Source organism: Giraffa tippelskirchi, chromosome 7 (assembly GCF_054371585.1).
Source record: "Giraffa tippelskirchi isolate mGirTip1 chromosome 7, T2T-mGirTip1v1.2.pri, whole genome shotgun sequence".
NCBI classification, from domain to species: Eukaryota; Metazoa; Chordata; class Mammalia; order Artiodactyla; family Giraffidae; genus Giraffa; species Giraffa tippelskirchi.
Genome location: NC_137281.1, coordinates 76,549,747 through 76,573,096, shown reverse-complemented (window position 1 = coordinate 76,573,096; position 23,350 = coordinate 76,549,747). Strand labels below are relative to the sequence as shown.

At 40.0% G+C, this 23,350-nt stretch overlaps 1 protein-coding gene across 2 annotated transcripts in view; it reads left to right on the top strand.

Annotated features, from left to right (window-relative positions):
- The window catches only part of LHFPL2 (LHFPL tetraspan subfamily member 2), a 279,198-nt gene that overhangs the window by 60,225 nt on the left and 195,623 nt on the right, over window positions 1-23,350 (top strand). The window contains exon 1 of one of the 2 annotated variants that reach the window (XM_081505988.1): window positions 23,031-23,150. The exons of the other annotated variant lie outside the window; for it this stretch is intronic. The gene's annotated coding sequence lies outside the window, so the exon portion shown is untranslated. Of the gene's footprint in view, window positions 1-23,030; window positions 23,151-23,350 lie in introns of those variants that run through there. 2 annotated transcript variants of the gene reach the window in all.

Here is a 23,350-nt window from a genome sequence, read left to right as displayed (position 1 = left end):
TTCAAATCCCACTACCATCCTGGTCTCAACTCGTCTCAACTATGATTCACTCTATAGGGAAGAAAAACTCCCACAATAGGAACCCAACATGGTGCTGAGTTACAGTCCACAAAGTTAAATCTTTGACTCCATGAATGATTTGGATAAAGATCACTTTGTTAGAGTGTTAATAAGAAATAGTTACCATAAAGTTGGTTTTTTTCCCTTGTTTGTTTTGGCTTTTTAGATGAGGGTTGAGAGATAATTCTCTATGGATCTGTCTCATTTCTTCATGTCTTCATGTCTTGTGAGCAGGGCCACTAACTGCCATTTATTCCTAGTTGTAATTCCAAGTATGTTTCTACAGCAAAGAGCCTTGGAAGACAGAGTAGCTCCTGTGGAGCAAGGGGGCAGAGGGCAGATGTTTTCCTCTAGAGCAAAAGCCAGGCAGATCTCTTTATTGCCTATTATAAAATATTCAAGCTTCCCTAGCCCAGGATCTCTCAGTTATCACACAAACCACAGTATTTGCAGCACTGTCCTGTTTCCCTCAGCATTGACCCTGTGGGATTTGGGGGTGGGGGTCTAGAGGTACCAATGTGGATGTGAAGCTCCTGTTGCTTGCAGTGCTATGACCCAATAAAATTCTTTGTCTCTGATTCAGGATTCTTCTGCCAGCATCTAGGAAACTATGGCAAGCTACCTTGTTAGTTTGTAATTAGGGCAACACTCAGACACCTCATGATCCTTAACAAGTCAAGTAGCATCCTAACAGGCTGTTCATGCATCTTGCTCCCAGGAACGCCATGATTTACCAACCACGGCTATGAAGCCCTCCCTATTGGCCAGAGCACCCTGACTGCTGCCTTGGTCTTGATGCCCACTGTGGCAATTCTGCCTCCTTTGCTCTGATGTTTATCTGCCACCATCCCATCTGTCATTTCAGTATTCTGTAATTTCCATTGACAAGAGGGAGCTTGTTTCTATGACGGCATCTCCTGCTATTGAGCCTGGTCCCTCCCAAGGACACCCCCCATCAGACTTCTCTAGGATGTCAGTGCTTCCCTCATCTGTACCCTTTATTGCTTAGTGAAGGGAACATTCCTTCAGCCTTCCTGAGGAATAGAATACATTGGTGGTTCCTATGGTCTTGCACAATACATCTATTCTAACATTCCCACAAATCTGAACTTTCTGACCTCTTCATCAGGACAATGCCAAGGAAATTCAAACATTTCTGCCCCATTTCCTGTGGCCATTTTTGGATCCAAACTTCAAGGAGCTATCCCAGCCCTATATTAGGATCAGTCCTGGTTATCCTTTCCCAGGTGTTCAGTCATGGGACAGCGCTCCTATATCCATAAATTCTCCCCTCCAGCCTCATATTCTGCTCTTGCTACCAATTCTACCTCCTCCCTCCTTCCTCCACCCCCATCTGATCCCTTTAAGATCCACCTCTCCTGTGATCCTTGGTTCCTACTGCTCACTAATAACTGGGTCCTGCAATGTTTTTGGTGTATAAGATTTTTACTCCTGGAGGAGGAGCTGTGTATCTCAACTCAAACTATGCTGGGACCTAATGTTTGTTATTGTTTGGAGACAATGAAAGGAGGAGGGTAATCTTGAGGCACACAGACACCACATGCATGTCCGTGCTCCTCTGCAGGGAGCTGGGCTTCAGAGGAGTGTAGTTCTCAGATCCCTGCTTCTCAGGCCCATCCCTCCAAATCTCCCCAAACCAAATCTCATGGTCTTACCTTTGTTTTCACCCTCATATGACACAAGAGACTTATTGAAGCCGTGAATTAATTTCTTTTGCAGGTCTGCTCCTCTTGTAATTGTTCTGGGGCCAGTTTTGAGCACATTCTACCCAGCAACTTCTAGAGACCTTCTGGCTTTCATATCATACTTTTAGTTGATAGTTGGCTAATGTGAATCACTTGGGTTTTTTTTTTTTTTTTTTGAGGCTCCAGGAAGTTAAAATCAGGCCAGACCCCTAATCTTTCCATTTCCATTACCCTCATTCCAGCCAAGTGTTGTAACTGTCATAGAACCCAGTGTTTGACCTTTTACTTAGACCTATATAGGTAAGTCTTAGTGACCATGATGTGACCAAGTGTGAAGGGTTATCCCCAACACACTCCAAAATCCCATCTAGAGAGCCTGCTTTTTAGAACCACTGCTCCCAACTCTCTTAGCTCCCTTAAAAGCAGCGTCTAAGCCAGTGTGTCAGCTGGCTTTCTTGGGAGTGATCCCAAGGAGTAGGAGTGAGGAACCAGGGGAATAAAACTAGGAAGAAGAGAAAGCCAATAAAAGAATACGATGTATAACAGTGTTCACCTCATCCCATTCCTATTAAATAGTGTATAACATTCAATTGTTATGTCTAATATTTTGAGAAGAATATCCTTTTGGGTAATTTTGAATATTTTTAATGAAGTTTCAATTTTTTGTCTTATTTTAAAATTACTATTCTGTTTGGGATTTTTTTTTCTTTCTATTTTTTGTTCACTTAGTTTTAAGATCCAGAGTTGGTTTTTAAAAAATAGCTTCAACCATTTTCATAGTCACACTTATACATTACTAGCAGGATAAACACTGATACTACATTCCTAGAGAGCCTTTTGCAGTATGTATTAGGAATTTAAAAAGTTTCCATCTATTGAAATCTCTCTAAGACAAGCTGGACTTGGGGTCCTGGAACAGAGTAGGTTTCAGCGAGCCTGGCTTAGGGGTCTGGGTAATGTAGGATTGACTTTTCATGGTTGTGTGTGCTCAGTCACTTTTCATGGCCAATTTCCCCTAATTTTTTTTTTTTATTTGTTGTTGTTGTTGTTAGTGATGTTTCAGGGCATTAGAAATTTTAAGCTTTTATCTGTTCAAACCTGTTGATTTTAGAAAGTCATTCTCCACCAGAAGTTAGAAAATTTCAACCATTTTTTCTTCTAGTTTTTTTTTCCCCAAAGTTTTGATATTGTAAAACCATATAACTCCTGCACACGTATAGAACCAGTTACTTAAAACCTGGGATAATAGCACGTGCTAGAGAGGTCGTGGAGAGACTGGACCTCTCATGGGCTATTGGTGGGAATGTAAAATGGTATGGGACCTCTGGAAAACAGGTTATTAGTTTCTTATATAACTAAACATACAACCTGGCAATTGCATTCTTGGGCTTTATTCCAGAGAAATAAAAAATTATGTTTACACAAAAACCTATATGCAAAGTGCTCACGACAACTTTATTCATAATAGTGAAATACTGCAAACAGCCCAAGTGTCATTCAGTTCGTGAGCAGGTGAACAAACTGATATATCCATACAAGAAATACTTTCAGCCATAGAAAGGAACAAACTATTGATGCCTGCAACCAGATGGTCCTCAAAGGCATCCTTCTCAGGGGAAGGGACAATCCCAGGAAGTTGCCTGTGTAATCCTAACCCTATATAACATTTTTGAAATGACAAAACTCTGAGACAGGGAACAGGTTAGTGCTTGTCAGGAGACAGGGATGGTGGTAGGCAGAGAGTAAAGGGTGTCGAGGAGCCTGGACGAGTAGAATGGTTGGGGATGAGCGAGAACTTAAAGAGTTAACATGAAGGAGTTATTTTGTGATGGTAGAGCAATTCGGTGCCTTGTTTATGGCGGTGCTTACATAATTCTCTTCATGGGATAACAATGCATAGAAACACACACACAAAGGCAAGTTAAAAAAAATGGTAGAAACTAAGGATAGCCTGTAGTCTGGTTTAACAGTAACTTTTCGTTATCAGTTTCCTGGTCTTATACTACAGCTACGGATGATGTCATTGGGAGAAGCTGGGTGAAAAGCTTCTACTCAGGACTCTACTAATTTCGCAGTCTCCCATGAGTCTATAGTATTTTTCAAAATAAAAGTTTGAAAAAGTAACACTTTCGTTAATCTGAAACTTATTTTATAAATGGTATGAGGTGAGAATCTGAACTGATTTATATCCACATGTTGACCCAAGATCCCACTAGTCTATCTTGACAAATACTTCCCTGTCCCAGTAATTCATGGAACCTCTTAACAATTTTCACTAAACTCTTGAAACTGGAACCTCTTGCTAAGTTACCAGATCTCTGAATTTGTGTGTTCCTCATCCAAAGTCATACTGATTTAACTGTTATGATTGTGTTCAATAGCTGATAACATTCTTGATTCTTTCTCTAAGATGGTTTCTGAGTACTTACTATGATCCAGATGTAGGACTAAGATCTTCACTTGGATTATAGCACTTAACCCTCCCGATACTCAAATGAAGTAGGTTTTATGAAGTTTTTTGAGAGGTTAAGGGAAATTTGGCCCTTACTCAGAATCACAAGCTAGTAAGTGGCAGAGATAGGATTCAAACCCAGGCCTGTAGGATTCCAAAGACTATTCTTTTAACTATTGTATCATACTGTCTCTTCTTTTAAAAAAAATTATTTCACTTGTTTATTCTTCTAGTTCAACTAACAAAATCATACAGTCATGTTCTGAATAGAAAGAAATGGGTATTTTGGTTGTATATTCTCAGATGTCTTAATTTTGAGAAGAGTTAACTATCTTAACATTTACTCTTCCAGTGCATGGTCATGACATTCAAATCTTACATCATTCAAAACAGCTTGACTTCAAAATTAAATATTTTTGAATAGGTAATTCATGTTCATGGTACAAAAGGGCATACAGTGAAAGATAAGTCTTCATTCCCACCCCAACCCACTGTTACCAGTCTCTTATTTGCCCTTCTAAAAATAAATTATGGAATTTTAAGTGTATATGTGAATATAGTTTATACATACACACAGAATACTTTGCCCCTTTTTTTTTTTCATTTAAAAATCTTAGACACTCTTCCATACTAGTATATCGGAAGTTCCTTCAATGCCTACTTGTTTTCCGTTGACGGAGTACAATAAAATTTATTTCACCTGCCCCTCATTGATAGACATTAAGGCTTTCAGTTTTTTTCCTATTATAAATAATGCTATAAAGAACATCCTTGAACATACTTTATTTCACATATATATGCAAGAATGGCTGTATATTAAGGCCCTAAGAGTGAAATTTTTGGTTCAGTTATATGCAGTCTGAATAGTGCTTTCCAATGGACTCTTAGAAACTTGAACAAATCTACATTACCACCAACAATAAGAGAGTGCCTGCTTTTCCAGAGTCCTTATCAAATTTTTTATCTTTGTCAATCTAAGTGAAAATAGTATTTTATTATAGTTTTAGTTTGCCTTTCTCATAATACAAATAAGAGTGAGCCTGAGCGGTCAGTCATTTTCTTACTGATTTGTAAAAGCTTTTGTATATTAGAGGATTTTACCTTTTGCTTGTAACTTTAATTGCATCTTCCCCTGTTTTTTTTTTTTTTTTTTTACTTTTTAAACTTTGCTTATGCAGAGGATTCACCACGCAGAAATTGTTTCTTCTCAAGTAGTCAAACCTGTCAATCTTGTTTTTTTATGGTTTCAAAGCCTTGTGTCATATTTAGGCCTTCTGTACTCCTATATTATAAAATTAAAAGTCATCTATATTTCTTCTAGTAATTGTATGGTTCTTTTAAGCCTTTCATTTATCTAGAGTTTATTTTGTCTTTGTTTGGGTGACTACCCAGTTATTTCAACATCTTTTTTAAAGTGAGCTAGTTTTCTTTCCTGATTTGAAAAGCCAATTGAGTTCCTTACACTAAATTTCTGTTTGTATTTGAGTCCATTTGTGGACTTTCAAGACTATTTTATTGAACTTTATGACTATTCATATGTTAGTACCACACAGTTTTGCTTATTATATTTTGATAACATGTTTTATTATCAGATAAAGCTTATGTCTTCACCACTTTGCTTACTCAAAATAGTGAGCTTATTTATTGTTAATTTTACTGTGATGCTGGACCCAGGCCTCAGGGCTCCAGCCAGCTTATATATTCTTTCCAGGCCCAGTCCCGAGTCAGGGTCTCTATGCTATTGTTCTTGTGCACATTTAGAAGACTGTTTAGCAAAAATGTGAGCCCCCTTTACCCATCACCCTCTGGCAGGGTCTTTCCCAAAGGCCTCTATCAAGTCCTGGAGGGATTCACCTCCCAGGATCACACACAGAACTTGAAGTACTTCGCTGGTTGAAGTTCTCAGAATGAGTTCTGAGGTTTGATGTTTTTCCTCAACTAATGTCAAAGAGCAGGCCTGTAATTTTCCCAAATTTAAGAGCATTTTCCCCTGGCTTCCTGGCTGGCTCAGACTTGCAAAAATATTCTTGATTTCAACTTCACTTCCCCTCACATTGTGCAAGACAGTGTGTGGCAAAGACTTAGAACATAAAATGTTTCTGACATTTTCACTCTGTGACTTGCCAGTTTTTCATTTGATTCTTTTTCCTTTTTATAAAGACAAATTAGAAAGCAATCACTCCATAACCTTTGGCTTTGTTATTTCTTTCTCCTTGGTGCTACCCAGTTCTATTTCCTTGTCTATCACTCTTCTGTATTGATTTTGGATGGTTTGGTGTTTGCCTTTGGGCTTTGCAAAGAGAGTCATTGATTTTGAGTAGATCTGCAAACATTGGGAGCTTTTGGTGACACAGCCAATCTTAGTGTTGTTACTAAAGGCATTAGACATTGCCTTGCAAGTGAGTTTTTTGTCTTAGTGCATGGTTATGGAAATAAAGACTGCTGACAGTTTTTGGCAAACACCTTGAGAGTTACCATCCGTCCATTCATGACAACAAGAACCAGGAGCACCCTGTTGAATGTCCTACTGAACCACTGACGGCAAATGTGTCTCCAATTTCATCTCTAAAAAAATAGGATACACTGTAGTGGAGAGAGAATTTTGGATGGGGAAGCAGGAGAATATAATCTCAATGCACTCTAGTTAGTTGGAATTCCTCACCAGACTCTGGAGAAAAAGGCTAATGAATAACTCGCAAGTAGGAGGTTGTACCATACAGACCCTTCTAGATGATAAGGGCTAAGGATAATCTAAATAGTGAAGATTACCTTTCTTTTAGGGCTTCTCAGGTGGCTCCGTGGTTAAGAATCCACCTGCCAATACAGGAGATGTGGGTTTGATCCCTGGGTCAGGAAGATCACCTGGAGAAAGCAGTGGCAACCCACTCCAGTATTCTTGCCTAGGAAATTGCAGGGACGGAAGAGCCTGGTGGGCTACAGTCCATGGGATCACAAAGGAGTTGGACACAACTTAGTGACTAAACAACAACAACACTTTTCTTTTACTTTTCTTCATCATAAATCATCCCCCAGATTTTTACCCAGTCTCTTGCATACAGCACATGAGAAATTAATGGCCAAAAGGCAAGCAGTGGAAAAGAGTGAAGGAAAGCATTTAAGTCATCCTCAGACTGCAGGACTAGATACTAAGCAGCTGAAAGTTGCCTCTAAATATACAGCAAGGATGATGGTGAGGGATGAGCTCAGCCAGCTCTCCAGTGCCAGAGACGGTGCTGTGAGGGTGACCAGAAGGAAGCCTTGGCCCAGGAGCTGATGTGCTTGTTGCTGGCAACTGTGGAGCCTGCCTGGCTGACCTGCCCAGCCACGTGTTCTGTCCCCATCAGTGGCTCTGCCTCTGGAGAGGTAAAGAGCTGTGTGCTTCATATAAAGTGCTTAGGGATTTATGGACTACAGTATGCTGATGCTCCAAGGTAAAGGGAGTATTTCAAAATAAGAAATGTACCTGCCCTGTGATTTAGCAATTCCTGACTGAAAACTTGTGAGGACATTAATTTGAAAACACTGATTTTTTTTCCATTAATTTGAAAAAGTGGATTTTTCAGTTGCTTGGGTTGTTGTGCAAAATTTGTCCCCCTGAAATCATCAGTAAATGCTATGGTTCTCATGAAAGGGGTCATTTCAATGGCAACTGAAGAAAGAGCTCACATATGTGGTGACGGTGAAGAAATGGGTGGCTGCGTAGTTAGAGCTGGGGTGATGGCTTGCTGGTTTGTGAACTGATTCACCTGCCAGTCAAGCAGGACTGTGTCCAGGACAAATATTTGAAGGGAGAAGGAAGAAATGTCTCATGAACCCTCACCAGTTTCCTCCCAGGCTGAGTCATCCTTGGTTCTTTCATGCCTTGGATCTTCCTGGATATTCAGGGAAGCAGGGGTCCTGTGTCGAGCTAGAATTCAGAAGTCTTTCTGAGGTCATCTTATTCCTGATTTTCATGTGATGGGTCATCCTCGCATTGGTGAGCCACTGTATGTCGAGTCAGCTTTCTAGCCACACCTGTCCCTTCCTCAGCCCAGCCCTGACTCCTCACACCCCACTCCTTACAGTAGTATGTGGGGTGGGGGTGGGCCAGGGTGGGAGCAGAATAGGCATCCTTTCTCCCCTGGTTGAGCACATCTGCAGGTGGCCAAGGAGAGACCCTGTTTACACCACACCTCAGTTTTCCTTACCCAGCTCGTTCTCCCTCTTGATGAAATGACTCACTCACATTTACTCTTGGTGGAAGATCTGGAATCTCATAACCTCCTAGCCTTCATTCCAATTTGTTATCTTCCATAATGTTGCCTCACCCAATATTTGGAATAAAAAAACACAGGCAATGTGACAACTTGGATATGAACTCGGTTCAGGGAAAAAAACCAGTCAGCTTTAATCTGATAAAAGCAGAACATAATGGAATATTACCCAGCAATGAAAATAAATGAATTACTGCTATGCAATAAAATAGTTAAGTCATAGAAACAATGTTGAGTAAATATAATTCCCAGAACCTACATGTATAATAATATAGCAAATTTATAAAAATAAAATCTAGCTAAAATGAGCTAGATAGATATTTTACTAGTTGTTGTTACTCAGTTGCTAAATCATGTCTGATCCTTTGCAACCCCATGAACTGCAGCAGGCCAGTCTTCCCTGTTCTTCACTGTCTGCCAGAATTTGCTCAAACTCATGTCCATTGAGTTGGTGATGCCATCCAAGCATCTCAGCCTTCTTCTCCTGCCTTCAGTCTTTTCTAGCATCAGGGTCTTTTCCAATGAGTTGGCTTTTCACATCAGGTGGCCAAACTATTGGAGCTTCAGCATCAGTCAGGGTTGATTTCCTTTAGGAGTGACTGGTTTGATCTCTTTGCTATCCAAGGGACTCTCAAGAGTCTTCTCCAGCACCACAGTTCAAAAGCATCAGTTCTTTGGCGCTCAGCCTAGTACATATGTGTAAAACGTTATGTATGTGTATTCATTTCCTCTGGCTGTTGTAACAAATTACCACAAACTCGATGGCTTACAATAACAGATTATCATTTTCTCACAGTCCTGGAGGCCAGAAGTCTGAAATCAGTCTCTCTGGTGGAAAATCAAGGTGTCAGCAGGGCTATGCTTCCTCTGATGGCCCTAGGGAAGATATGGTCCCTGCTTCCCCAGCTTCTTGTGGCTGCCAGTATCCTTTAGCCACATCACTCCAATGTCTGCCTCCAAGGTCACACTGCTTTCTCCTCTCCTACAGTCAAAGCTCTCTCTTGCCTTCATTCTATCGGGACACTTGTGATTGTATCCAGGGCCAACCTGGATACTCCCAGCTGATCTCCCCATCTCAAGATCCTTAATTTAACCACGTTGAGAAAGTCTTTACCATATAAGATAACAATCACAAGATTAGGATATCTTGGGGGTTCATTATTTAGCCTACCACTATTATATATATAATATATATAATAATATTATATATTACATATATGTGTGTATAGTTTCTTCCTAGAATGATAAATAATAATACTAAGTTCAGGAAAGTGGTGCTGGGACAGGATTGTCCAGTCTAGTAAGAGCTGATTCTGTCCATCTCTTCCTAGCTCCACACTCAGTTACTTCAGCTTGGCATCTTGAAATCAGTCATGTGGGAGTATTTACATCGCAGAAATGAACAAGCACTGTAAATTAGAGCTTTTCCCCCAGAGAACTGGTATATACTGTAAGGAGTATGATTACTCTCTTGGTGGGGAAGGCAAAGGAGTGAAATTGGATACAGTAATGCTCTAGTTTTTAAATTGGGTAGTGTGCTAACAGATGTTTGCCCTGTTGTTGTGTTTTGAACATATATCTGTGTGTGTGTGTGTGTGTGTGTGTATATACACCTATGTAGAATATTGAGTTTATTTAAGGAGGAGAAAGTGGAAGGTAGTAAGAAGTTTCTGATCTTTCAGAAAAAGAAAGAAACCTATACCAATTACTGGCAAGGCAGTGAAGATATTGGATTTTAGTGTTTCCCATTACTAATGGGAGTGTAAAATTGTATAACCACTCTGGAAAATAGTATGGCAATTTCTTAGAAAACTAAATACTCTCTTATTATACAGCCCAGCAATGATGGTCTTGGAAATTTATCCCAGAGAAATGATAAGTTGTGTCCACATAAATTCTGGACACAATGATCATAGTAGCTTCATTGGAAATAGCTAAAATTGCCATTTCATACTCCAAAAAATTGGTAACAATCAAAATGGCCTTCAATAGGTTACTGGTTAAACATACTATTGTGTTTCAGTTCAGTTCAGTCACTCAGTCATGTCTGACTCTTTGTGACCCCATGAATCTCAGCACGCCAGTCCTCCCTGTCCATCACCAACTCCCAGAGTTTACCCATGTCCATCGAGTTGGTGATGCCATCCAACCATCTCATCCTCTGTCGTCCCCTTCTCTTCCTGCCCCCAATCCTACCCAGCATTAGGGTCTTTTCCAGTGAGTCAACTCTTCGCATGAGGTGGCCAAAGTATTGGAGTTTCAGCTTCAACATCAGTCCTTCCAATCAACACCCAGGACTGATCTTCTTTAGGATGGACTGGTTGGATCTCCTTGCAGTCCAAGGGACTCTCAAAAGTCTTCTCCAACACCACAGTTCAAAAGCATCAATTCTTCGGCGCTCAGCTTTTTTCAACATCCAACTCTCACATCCATACATGACCACTGGAAAAACCATAGCCTTGACTAGATGGACCTTTGTTGGCAAAGTAATGTCTCTGCTTTTAAATATGCTATCTAGGTTGGTCATAACCTTCCTTCCAAGGAGTAAGCGTCTTTTAATTTCATGGCTGCCATCACCATCAGCAGTGATTTTGGAGCCCAAAAAAATAAAGTCTGACACTGTTTCCACTGTTTCCCCATCTATTTCCCATGAAGTGATGGGATCAGATGCCATGATCTTAGTTTTCTGAACGTTGAGCTTTAAGCCAACTTTTTCACTCTCCTCTTTCACTTTCATCAAGAGGCTCTTTAGTTCTTCTTCACTTTCTGCCATAAGGGTGGTATCATCTGCATATCTGCGGTTATTGATATTTCTCCCAGCAATCTTGATTCCAGCTTGTGTTTCTTCCAGCCCAGCATTTCTCATGATGTACTCTGTATATAAGTTAAATAAGCAGGGTGACAATATACAGCCTTGACATACTCCTTTTCCTATTTGGAGCCAGTCTGTTGTTCCATGTCCAGTTCTAACTGTTGCTTCCTGACCTGCGTACAGGTTTCTCAAGAGACAGGTCAGATGGTCTGGTATTCCCATCTCTTTCAGAATTGTCCACAGTTTATTGTGATCCACACAGTCAAAGGCTTTGGCATAGTCAATAAAACAGAAATAGATGTTTTTCTGGAACTCTCTTGCTTTTTCGATGATCCATCAGATGTTGTCAATTTGATCTCTGGTTCCTCTGCCTTTTCTAAAAACAGCTTGAACATCTGGAAATTCACGGTTCACGTATTGCTGAAGCCTGGCTTGGAGAATTTTGAGCATTACTTTACTAGCGTGTGAGATGAGTGCAATTGTGTGGTAGTTTGAACATTCTTTGGCATTGCCTTTCTTTGGGATTGGAACGTAAACTGACCTTTTCCCGTCCTGTGGCCACTGCTGAGTTTTCCAGATTTGCTGACATATTGAGTGCAGCACTTTCACAGCATCATCTTTGAGGATTTGAAATAGCTCAACTGGAATTCCATCACCTCCACTAGCTTTGTTCATAGTGATGCTTTCTAAGGCCCACTTGACTTCACATTCCAGGATGTCTGGCGCTAGGTGAGTGATCACACCATCGTGATTATCTGGGTCATGAAGATCTTTTTTGTACAGTTCTTCTGTGTATTCTTGCCACCTCTTCTTAATATCTTCTGCTTCTGTTAGGTCCATACCATTTCTGTCCTTTATCGAGCCCATCTCTGCATGAAATGTTCCCTTCGTATCTCTAATTTTCTTGAAGAGGTCTCTAGTCTTTCCCAATCTGTTGTTTTCCTCTATTTCTTTGCATTGATCGCTGAGGAAGGCTTTCTTATCTCTCCTTGCTATTGTGTTTAATTATTGATAAATATAAAGACTTGGATGGACCTCAGAGCTATTGTGATGAGTGAAAAAAAATCCAATCATAAAATGTCACATATTGTGGCAGCCTGGATGGAAGGGTTGTTTGGGGAAGAATGGATGCATGTATATGTATGACTGAGTCCCTTTGCTGTCCACCTGAAACTATCATGACACTGTTAATCAGCTATACCCTAATACAAAATAAAAAGTTCTTTAAAACATCATGTATCATAATTATTTATATTCTCAAAGTGACAAAATTGTAGAGAACATATGGTGGTTGAAAGAGGTTAGGAATGGTGGGGAGAGAGGGGTAGTGAGACTGCAACAGAGTAGGAGGAAAAGAAGAGGTGGGTAGTCAGAAGGAGATCTTTTTAGTGGTGGAATATTCAGTATCTTGATTGTTATGATGGCCTCATAAATCCATGTATATGTTACAATGGAATGAAACTATATATATATATATATATATATATATATATATGAGTATGTGTGTGTTTTAAGAAGCTTCAGTCGTGTCTGACTCTTTATGACCCCATCGATTGTAGCCCACCAGGCTCCTCTGTCCCTGGGATTCTCCAGGCAAGAATATTGGAAGGCATTGCCTTGCCCTTCTCCAGGGGATATATATATACATACACACACACACACACACACACACACACATATGCATTGTATTAATGTAACTTTCATGATTCTGCTGCTATAATTACCTAAGATGTAGCCATTGAGAGAACCTGGGTGACAAGAGACATGGAACCTCTTTTATTCTATCTTTGTAACTTCCTGTGAACCTATAATTAAATTCATAAAAATCTACCAAAGGTAAAAGAAATTTAAATATTTTCAAAAGAAAAGAGTGCAGAGTCACCATTAATTTTATGCCTTCCCCCAAAAACTCAGCTCAAAACCTAACTTATTTGCTAATATCTCCTTTGCTGTGTGTGTGCTAAGTCACTTCAGTCATGTCCGACTCTTTGTGACCCCGTGGACTGTAGCCCACCAGGCTCCTCCATCCATGGGATTCTCCAGGCAAGAATACTGCAATGGGTTGCCATTTCCTTCTCCAGGGGACCTTCCTGACCCCAGCAACTGAACATACATCTCTTGTGACTCCTGCATTGCAGGCAATTCTTTACCACTGAGCCACTGGGGTTTTCCCCAAATCACCCTTCAGATTAGAGTGAGTTGCAAATCAGAGCATCCACACCACGTCACCTCTGAGCACCCCTCCCCCCTATGTGATCTCTTTCTTCTGAGAGTCCTCATTTAAGATGACTTTCATGCATTTCTCCATCTCTCTGCTGTTTTTATATAACCTCTCTCTGGCTTCCTTCATTATGCCTTATCTTGAGCAAACACCACCACCATCCCCAATCTCCTTAGGACAATCTGTTCATCAGTATGGGGAACAAACACAAAGGTTCTTCCTTATCCTGACCTGCTGGAAGTTTCCTCCTGCAACCTGCTTTTAAATCTCTGTCCCAGCCTTCCTCAATACCCTTTATCACACTGACCACTGGAAAGCAGGTTAAAAGTATTTTCTGACAAAAGTAGCTCACTGAGTTGTATTTCCTCCACTTTTATTATCATAGTCTCATTTTTCCTATCCAGCAGGTCAATAATTATTTCTTTGTCTTTTCTTGCAATAAATAAAAATTCCAGCCAGGATCAATAACATCCATGAATAGGCCAGGAAATTTCAACTTTGATAAACCAGGAGGTAGTTAATGGAGGAAGGACTTTCTGATCAGGGGCTCTCAGCTTATAAAGAATCAGATTCTTGGAGGAGGAGACCTTGCAACCATCACACATCCTAGGGGATGAGTCCTGGGACCAGGGAAATTTCAGACTGCAATATTCCTCCCACCATTCTCCTCTCAATCATTTCTGCAGATTCCTGCTGGGAACATCGCCTGTTGATGAGGTTTCAATTTCCTGCCTCTGAATCTTCTTTCTTTTTGTAAATACATTTTTTTTTGGTCTACATGCACAAAGTTAAATTATATCACAAGATTTGTAAAGGAAAACAGCACTCCTCCACTTTCCACTCCAGTCCCATTTCCCAGAATTGACAGTTCTGAATTCTTTCAGTGGTTTTTCCTGATATTTGTCATATGTACACTGCTATCATAGGCATGTCAGTTTTAGACATACCCACATTATCTGTTGACTTTCTAATCAATGGTAGAATGGGGACTGAACTTTCTTTCACTACCATCCCTCCTTCCCCTCCCCCAATACATTACAAAATTTTTTTAATGTAATTGACATTTAGTTTGTAAATTTTTTTCAGTTGGAGTATAATTGCTTTACAATGTTGTATTAGTTTCTGCTGTGCAACAAGGTGAATCAGCTATGTATGTGTGTGTATATATGTGTGTATATATATGTCCCCTCCCTCTTGTGGGGAGCCTCCCCTTCTCACATCCCACCCTTCTAAGTCATCACAGAGCCCCCAGTTGAGCCCCCTGTACTATACAGTGGCTTCCCACTAGCTATCTTTTTTATACACGGTAGTATATATATGGCAATGCTCCTCTCTCAACTCATCCCACCCTCTTCTTCCCCCATTGTGTCCACAAGTTCATTTTCTATGTCTGTGTCTCTATTCCTTCCCTGAAAATAGGTTCCTCAGTACCGTCTTTCTAGATTCCATATATATGCATTAATATATTTCTTTTTCTCTTTCTGATTAACTTCACTCTGTATGACAGACCCTAGTTCCACCCACACCACTACAGATGACCCAATTTTGGTCCTTTTTATCAATGAGTAGTATTTCATTGTATTTGTGTACCATATCTCCTTTATCCATTCATCTGTTGATGGAGACATTTAGTTTTTATATTTTTATGTTCTCAGCCAAGCTATGTAGTATAAGGTAATTATATTTCTTCTCTTTTATAATTTTTGTCTTATCTGTAGTTATTTCCTTTGCTTTTTCTTAGTCTTGTAAATACTTCTCTGAATCTTTCTAGACTCTCCCACAAAACTGTCATAAATCCCTCTTAAAACAATTTTCCTCATGGCAAAGACAGGTCGTTCTAATCAGATATATATTTTTTAATCTGAAGATTACCTTTTGGGACCCTAAAGGGTTTCTCCCCTAATGCGGGCTGGTTGCTTTCTAGGCCTGCTGAACAACCATTATTCTAGGACTGCCCTTTACTGCTCTCCTAGATTAGGTCCTGGACTAGCTGGATTCTTTGAGGAGGAGACACTAAGACTGAGTTAAGTGATTTATTGAGGAGTAATACCTACACAAGGAGAGGGAGGAGTAGGGCTGGACAGGAGAGCAGTCACATTGGTATTGCAGACCCAACAACAACCCCACAAGCCCCACAAGGAGCTCCAGTGCAGTATCCTCTTGAGAGGCCCCGTGATAGCAGAAAAGGCAAGGTCCTTTTATTACCATCTTGCTCAGTGACCAGGGGCCACCACAAGAAGAATGTAACCTTGGCTCAAAGCTGAAGCATAACCCAAAGGCTACCAGAGAGAGACTGTCAGCTAACCACACTCCTTTCAGTTGAGCAATACGTCATTTCCTGAAGAGAGTCTAAGCAGCACATTTCCAGGTCTACACTGATCCTGTTTTCTGAATCCCATATCTTCCTCTTTCTTATTTCACTCCCTCACTCATTTTGTTGGAGAATACTCTCGTAGTTCCTCAGAACACTTAGAATGTAAAGTTTTTGAAAATTAGAATGTCTAAAATGTCATTATCCTACCCTTGTACTTGATAATTTGACTAGGTACAGAATTCCACATCCCTTTGACTGATGATTCTGAAGTTAATGTAAGATGATAACTGTTCTACTGACGTCTAGATTCTGATGTTGAGGTAGATAAATCTGATGCCCTTCTGTTTCCCATTCCTCGTATTCTCACTTTTTTTTTTTTTTGCCAATTCTTTTTCTCTCTCTAGAAATTTTAGAATTTTTATTCCCAGTGTAAGTCCCACTGCAATTTAAAATGATGTGACTTGGTGAACATTTTTTATTCATTAGGTTGAGCACATAATGGGCATGTTGAATCTGGCGAATAAGGCCATCATACACTGATAAATTTTTTAAAACTATCTATTAAATAATTTTCTTTGCTTATATTTTTCTCTTCTCTCTTCCTTGAGCATCTGTTAGTCAGAGGTAGAGCTTTCTGGATTTATCCTTTTTTAAAATCTTTTCTCTCTTACTGCCTATCTTTTGTCTTTTTTCATCAACTCTCTAAAAGAGATTTTATCTTCCAATTTGTCCGTTGAATTTTTAATTACAGCTGTCACGGCTTTTATTTTCAAAGGTGTTTTTTTTTTTTAAATAAATTTATTTATTTTAGTTGGGGGCTAATTACTTTACAATATTGTAGTAGTTTTTGCCATACATTGACATGAATCAGCCATGGGTTTACATCAAAGGTGTTTTTAAAAAAAATTCTCTGACTATTCCTTTATAACATCCAGTTCCTGTTTCATAGACGCAACATCTCCCATTTCTCTGAGGATGTTAGGAGCTTTGTTTTGTTTCTTTTTAAAATTCTTGATACTATCTCAATTTCCTCTAAGTTCCTTTCTTTTTCCCCCCTTTGTATATTTTGTTCTCTCTCAGGTTGAAGGTTTTCCTCATGTATCTGATGATCTTTAGTTATATGATCAAGTTTAAGTGAGATACTGTAGAGCTCATTGAAAGGTACAAAGGCGGGGCTTGTTACAAGTGAGGTTCCGCTCTAGGGAGACCAGGTGGCACACTGGTTGTGGCATGCAGAATCTTTTAGTTGTGGCATGTGGGAACTAGTTCCCTGACTAGGGATGGAACCCAGGCCCTCTGAATTGGGAGCTTGGAGTCTTAGCCGCTGGGCTACCAGGGAAGTGCCGGGACACCGATTTTTCTTCAGCCTCTGTTTTCAATAATACATCTCCCTCCCATCCTCCCCTAAGATCTAAGATGTGCTGGTATCCCAGAATGGGGAACTTCTTATGTTTACATTTTCCAGAGAATAAATATCTAGCTTCTGAACTAGAGGGTGGCAGTAAGAGGTAGTTGCCTACTGGGTGGGGGAGGGGAAAGGATGGGGCACAACTGTCAGCTAGTCCCCTGTTTTCACTTCCATTCCTAACTGACATCTTCCATAACACCTAACACTCCAGTTCCTGAGACTTTCCAGGGCTCTGTGCTGTGAACGGGCCAGCTTCGCGCTGTGCCTCTCTCTGCCAGCACCTTCTTACATTTCAGTTTTCTCAGCTCTGCTCTATCAGTCACTTCTATGTCCACTTCTTCCAAAATTTTTATATCTTTAAGTGGCTGTCATCTTCTTTAATTTGGAATATATATATGTATTTGCTAAATATATCTTTACTAGTGCTTTTTCAGACAGAAGAGAGAAAGAAAAACGTGTGTATTTAGTGTACCACGTTTGATTGAACACCCCTGACATGAGTTTCCAGTGGGTTTACAGGAAGACCACAGTGATTTCCCTTTAACTTTATTCCAATTCTTGCAGACGTTTGTGCATCCTTATGACACATTTAGGGGAAACTGCAGTCCCAGTGTCCTATGACGGTCTGATAATGTTGTTTCCTTGCTCGTCCGGACATTACACAGTGTGCTTCAAGCAGTGTGCATGTCAGGCACAACTTTGGTTCAGTTATTTCCCCAGCTCTTTTGGAATGTACTCTGCCGTGACTTTGTGATTCATTTTTGAGCTTTGGTATTAAGGGCGGAATGGGTGGAATAGGACTGAACACTGTAATATCATAACTTCCCAGTAGAAATTCACATCATAAGTCCCCAGATTTTTAAACCCAAAGGCTGAGGGTTGGCTGCCTAGAGAGAGTAAATGTTTTCACAAAAGGAAAAGAATGATTATTTGCAAGCATAAAATTGTATTATCTACCTCTTCTAAGAGACATAAAATTGCTCAGGGTGAAAAGGACATGAAAAATTGTCCAATCCAACCACTGGTACAAGGTTTAGAACCCCTCATACCCCACCATCCCTGTCAACCTGTAAAAGGAGGGTGGAGACTCTGCTTGAACTCTTCTGGTGATGAAAATTGGCTCTCCCTTTAGACAAACCTTTCACAGCTCTAACTGTTCTGACTTTTGTTATCTACCACTTATTGAGCACCAATTATGAGCCTAGTTCTCTGCCATGAGCTTTATAAATATCTCATTTAATCCTCACCATAGCCCTGGAAGTGTTATCATTCCCATTTTGCAATTCACAAAACTCAGATTAACTGTTTGCCTAAGATCCCACAGCTAGTAAGTGGCAGGGCCAGCAGGAAAACAGTAGTCTCTCTGGTTGTAACTCCTCATTTTCCCTACTGGTTCTTCCTTTTGTCAAGCCCATAATACCCACTCTCAATAGCTTTCACCCACTGGGGCTATTTCTGTCCCTTGGGAGCATAGAGGGAAAAACCTAACCTTTCTTTCACATGAGCACTCTTCATATATTTCAAGATATTTACCTGATGTCCTTTCCACTCTAGGCTAAACCTTTCTCTAAGAAAAAAAAAAAAAAAAAGGAAGAAGAAGATGATGATTATAAGAAAGAAAGATCAATATGTTTTAAAGGTATTAAATGTATTTTTCCCTTTAGTTTTTGAGTTCTTTTCCTATTTGTGATGCTGAAGGACTACTGGTTCAGCCTCATAAGAAGGTGTAAGTTGGATCTCTTCAGTGTGTAGCTGGAAAAAGTTGCTACTCAGAAAACAGCGATGACTCTTCCCCAAACTGATGGTTGCAAAGGGCCGTGATGGGCGTATAAATGCTGCATGCATATGGGCTTAGTTGTATCTGACTCTGCGACCCCCTGGACTGTAGCCCACCAGGCTCCTCTGTCCATGGAATTTCCCAGGCAAGAATACTGGAATGGGTTGCCATTTACTTCTCCAAGGGATCTTCCCAACCCAGGGATCGAACCTGTATCTCTTGTATCTCCTGCATTGGTAGCTGGATTCTTTGCTACAGTGCCACCTGGGAAGCCCCCCTATATTAGCTGGAAACATCTAATACATCAACCTCTGAAGTTGCACCAATCGTAGAGGGATTCCCTCAGGAGGAGACCCAGGTGAGTAGTATTCATTGCTTAATAAAGGGGTTCTTAAATGGTTTTGTTGTGCACCCTAAAGTAACTTCAGATTATAAACTGACATTGAACCCATGCCCATATAAATTCCACCAGAAAGCCTGATTCCTTAGTTGCAAGTAGGTTTGTTTTATGGTGCTGTTGCCCATATTTGCCTGATCATAAGTCCCTGGGGAGCTTATTTAAACTACAGAGTTCTGGATATCACCCCAGACCTCCTGAGTCAGAATCTGTAGGGGAAGGATCTGCAGTTTTAATAGGTCTTTCTAAGGGATCCTCATCATTACCAAATTTGGAAAATGCTGTTCTGAGGAGCTCACTGCCTAAAATTCCATTCCTTGTCCTTAAAATTTGTTGAAGAAAAAGAGTTGAGTGAAAATTATGATGGTTAATTTTATGTGTCAAATTGGCTGAGCCACCATGCCCAGATATGTGGTCCAACATTATTCTGGATGTTTCTGTGTGAGTGTTTTGAGATGAGATTAACATTTGGATCAGTTGACTTTGAGTAAAACAGAGTGCTCTCGGTAACATAGGTGGGCTTCACCCAATCAGCCGAAGGCCTGAATAGAACAAAAACTGATTTCCCTAACATACATGCTAAGTCGCTTCAGTCGTGTCCGACTCTTTGTGACCCTGTGGACTGTAGCCCACCAGGCTCCTCTGTCCGTGGGATTCTCTAGGCAAGAATATTGGAGTGGGTTGACATTTCCTTCTCCAGGGGATCATCCCAACCCAGGGATCAAATCCACATCTCTTCTGTCTCCTGCATTGGCAGGTGAGTTCTTTACCACTAGTGCCACCTGGAAAGCCTGGTCTTCCCAGAACCAGAATGAATTCTGCAGCAGATGGCCTTCGGACTTGAACCTCAGGCAGGCTCTTCCCTGAGAGGGGTGCTAGACTACTTGAGAAGAGAAGAAATGAAGAGAGCTGTAGTATTCTTCTGAAGGGGCAAGGGGGCTTCCCTGCTGGCTCAGTGGTAAAGAATCTGCCTGCAGTGCAGGAGATGCAAGAGACACGAGTTTGATCCCTGGGTGGAGAAGATGCCCTGGAGAAGAAAATGGCAACCCACTCCAGTATTCTTGCCTGGGAAATCCCATGGACAGAGGAGCCTGGTGGGCTACAGTATATGGGGTTGCAAGAGTCAGACATGACTTAGCGACTAAACCATCATGTTGCTTTATGAGAGAACAAAAGAGCTGTAATAACCTTGCTGTGACAACAACCGGCAACAAATACTTATGAAAAGCAGCAGCAGTAGAGACTGAGGCCTGTTTTTAATACTAGATTTTTTTGACATCAAACTAACTGAGGTATAATTTACACACAATAAAACTCACCCCTTTAAAGTAGAACATTGGATGCATTTTGATGAATGTATAAACTCATGCAACCACTATAAGAATCAAGATGCAGGATATTTCCATTACCTTAAGAGTTCCTTTGAACTCCTCTTCAGCCAGTTTCCTCTGCCACCCCTGGCTCCTGGCAACGACTGATTTATTTTCTGTTGGTATAGTTTTGTTTCTAGAATTCCATGTAAATAGAATCATATGGAATGTGGTTTTCTGTGTCTGGCTTCTTTTATTTAGCATGATGCTGTTGAGATTCATCTAATCCTACTGGGTCTATCGATAGGTTTTCCTTTCTATTGCTGTTCCATTGTATTGATATACCACAGTTTATCCATTCGCCAGTTAATAGACATTTAGGTTTCCAGTTTGGGGCTATTATGAATAATGCTGCTGTGAGTATTCCTACTTAGGTCTTGGTACAGACATGTGTTTTCATGTCTTTTGGATAAATAGCCAGAAGTGAGATTGTGGCATCATATGTTAAATGTAGGTTTACCTATACAGAAATTGACGAACTATTTTTCAATGGCTGTACTATTTTGCATTTGCAACTGCAACGAAGTACTAAATTCTTGTTGACAAAGACATGATGTAGACATGACATACAACAATTCACTGCAGGCAGATCTACAGACAACTTTCTTTTGTTTCATCAGCAGAGACAAAGAATTAGCTTTGTAGAAAGCGCTGCTTAAGAGCACTGAACCTGGAATCAGACTGAGAGGGGTCGGTTACTGGATTCAACAAGATTATCCCTCTAACTCTAGAAAAGTCACTCAATCTCCCTTACCTATAAAATAGAAACAATAATAGGTCCTCTCTGCTTAGGCATGTTGGAGGATTAAATGAGGGAAAACACACGATGTACTCAATATAGAACCTGGTACATAAAAAGCATTTAATACAGTTTACTCTCATTACTCTCATATCTTCTTTGAAATAGTATTTGTTGCAGCCAGGTTTAACTATGTGAGAACATGGACTATGGATTTGACTTGTTTGGAGTTTCTTTTCGGTAATAACTTAGAATTCAAGAAAACCATAGGAAGCCAAAACAGATGTTTTGTCATTGAAAGAAGGTATTTTCCTGGAATGAAAAATGAACAAGTCTTTTAATGTCCTGTCAAAACTTTCTGACTTCAGTTTCCTAATCTGCAAAATGGGGATAATAATTCTTGCCCTGCCTCTCATGGGTTTGATGTGGAGATCAAGGGAAAAACTGAACATTAGAAAGTGTTAAGTGTCAAAGAAATATTTGCCACCAGTGATGTCTTAGAGGAAAACTTTCATAAGAGATGATTTAGTTAGAGATAGAAAATGGTGTCCTTTAAAAATGTTTCCTTTTTCCAATGTTACACTGGAAAAAATAAACTGTTAGTTGGGGGGAAATTGCAACAAAAATGCTCTTATAGTGAAACTTGTAAGAAATTGGTACCAAGAAGATCAAAAAACTGCCACATTGGTCCTAAGCTAGCACTGATGTGCCTCTGAAGAAAAAAGAACATCTTACACCTGACGCCTTTCAAACTTACAGTAGGCTAATGAGCTGAATTCAACGTGGTCTTTCAGTGGCTGCAGGAGAATGGTCTGTTTGTGTTTGCATCCAAACATCTGCTTTCAGTTGCTTACTCAGATGACACATGAGTTTGAACATGCCACTTGAAATCTTTTTTGAGATACTATAAATTGCCTGAAAAAAAGCTATTGACACAATGGCATTTTCTACAGTCAGAAAAGTTTTCATAGAAATATAAATTATTTAATTTTCCATTGGAACCATGTGCGGAACAAAATATAAAGTACAAAGTTGCATTTGGGAACAGAGAGATAATGTGTATTTGGAATAGAAAAGAATTAATTGTGCCTTCCATAATTTATGAGCACCACCAGGCAGTCAACCTAGACATCTAAGTCCTGGTTTTTCTCTCAGGATCCAGATCTCAGGGTTTGGTGCTACCTGTCCTGCAGAGGAAGTCTAATTGCCCCTCATCTCTGCAACAGAAAGAGAGGAGAGAGGAAGGAACCTTTGACACAGCTGCCCCTCCGCCTTATCTAGTGGACGTGGACTCTCAAATGCAAATATTTAGCATTTTTCATTCAATAAGATGCTTTTTTTTTTTTTAACCAAAGTCAAAACATTTATCATCAGTTATTTTTAAAGCTCAGAAATAAGTGACATTGTACTTTTAATTTGTTAATGGATAAATATATTCATCCATTTTATCCCCCATATATTTTTAGTGTGGACATTCTGATGTGGACATTCTACTATTGTGTGGTCAGAAATAGAATACATGGTTTACTCAGAAGTCAGCCTGAAATGTTACCATTCAGAAGCATTCACTGAGTACCTGTCTACCTCAAGAATACTTAGGATTATCATGACAATGAACTATGATCATGTTTGTGAACATGAGTAAGTGTATATATATATATATATATATATATATAATGTTTTAATTTTATAGATGAGGAAACCAAGGCCCAGAAAAGCATCAATAAAATAACTTATCCAGCATTCCACAGCTAGTAAGCAGGAGAAATAGAATTGAAAACCAGTTACTGTTATTTGGCTGCTGCCAAATAGTAGATATATAACCCAGAGAACTCAAGACA